The sequence below is a fragment of the Anomaloglossus baeobatrachus genome, chromosome 5 (assembly GCF_048569485.1).
Source record: "Anomaloglossus baeobatrachus isolate aAnoBae1 chromosome 5, aAnoBae1.hap1, whole genome shotgun sequence".
NCBI classification, from domain to species: domain Eukaryota; kingdom Metazoa; phylum Chordata; class Amphibia; order Anura; family Aromobatidae; genus Anomaloglossus; species Anomaloglossus baeobatrachus.
Genome location: NC_134357.1, coordinates 266556733 through 266558503, shown reverse-complemented (window position 1 = coordinate 266558503; position 1771 = coordinate 266556733).

Genomic DNA, 1771 nt, shown 5'->3' with positions numbered 1-1771 from the left:
TATCTGAAATGGAATTTCTCCTGCTGTGAAGCTGCCTCCTCCGCAGGAGGAGCTGGCGGAGAAATATCTAACATCCTATTGATGGACGCTATAAGATCATTCACTATGGCGTCACCATCCGGTGTATCCAGATTGAGAGCGGTCCCAGGATCAGAATCTTGATCAGTTACATCCGCCTCATCACCCATAGATTCGTCCCGCTGGGATCCTGACCAGTGAGACGAAGTTGAGGGCCCCTCATAACGAGCCCGCTTAGGTTATCTGGGACTGTCGTCCGAGTCAGAATCGTCACCCTGGGGTGCATGTGACACCCCCGGAGCTTGGAAGTGTTCCAGCTGAGGGGGACCAGGGAGCAATGATGCCACAGTGTCCATGGTCTGAGTTACTGGTCTAGACTGCAATGTTTCAAGAATCTTTGACATGGTCATAGACAATCTGTCAGCAAAAGCTGCAAACTCCGTTCCTGTCACCTGGACAGCATTCACAGGTGGTACACCCTGGGTCACGTCCAGCAGAGGCCCCGGCTGTGCAAGTTGCACAGGGGCCGAGCACTGCACACAATGGGGGTCAGTGGAACCTGCCGGTAGAGCAGCCCCACATGCGGTACAGGCAGCATATAATGTCTGTGCCTTGGCACCCTTGCGTTTTGCGGACGACATGCTGTTGCCTCCTTGTAATCTAGGAGGGGGTATAGCCGAGAATCACCAGCGACCGTACAGTACAAAGTATTTGCAAACACAAAATACTCAGTATACAAACGGCACAAGTGGGGGTGAGCCCTTGAGGCTGCTTACCGCCCGCTGAACAGCGGGTATGAGGCCGTAGAATCCCGTGTCTGGGTCTCCCCGTCTCCCCTCTGCAGCTCAGCGTGCAGGCAGGAATGGCTGCCGGCGTTCTGTGAAGAGGGGCGGACCGTGGGCGTGCCACAAACAAAGTGCGGGAAACTGCGTCCTACTGTGCCTGGTGTGAGGGCTGGAGTATGTAAAAAAGACTCCAGCCCTCAGCGCTGATGCTCTGTACAGCGTCCCGCCCTCCTCCTGACTGGCAGGTGCGGAGGCGGGAACGAACGAACTAGGCCGCAAAAGCCGGGGACTGTAGTAATAAGCGCGGCCGTGATATACGCACGGTCAGCGCGGAAGTCCCCGGCGCACCACAAGTCCCAGCCGCGTCGCAGTCCCAGCGGCCGGCGCGACCGTTCTCCCTGAGTCTACCCACTCAGCTAAGCTGAAGTGAGGAAATGGCACAAGCGCAGCAGCGCTGTTGTCCCGGCGCACTAACACACCCAGCAATGCTGCGGTGTGCGCGCGTATGCACGGGGACACAGAGTACCTTGACGGAGCAGGGCCATGTCCCTGACGATACTCAGCTCCATATCCAGCGGCTTCTCCAGGGGCTGCGGATGGAGCACGGTCTCAGTGCCTGGAGACCGGTAAAATCCCACTTCGCCCAGAGCCCTAATGGGGATGGGGAAGGAATCAGCATGTGGGCTCCAGCCTCCGTACCCGCAATGGGTACCTCAACCTTAACAAGCACCACCGACAGAAAGTGGGGTGAGAAGGGAGCATGCTGGGGACCCTAGTATGGGTCCTCTTTTCTTCCATCCGACATAGTCAGCAGCTGCTGCTGACTAAACAGTGGAGCTATGCGTGCGTGTCTGACCTCCTTCGCACAAAGCAAAAACTGAGGGACCCGTGCTCCCACGGGGGGGTGTATAGCCAGAAGGGGAGGGGCCTTACACTTTTAAGTGTAGTACTTTGTGCGGCCTCCGGAG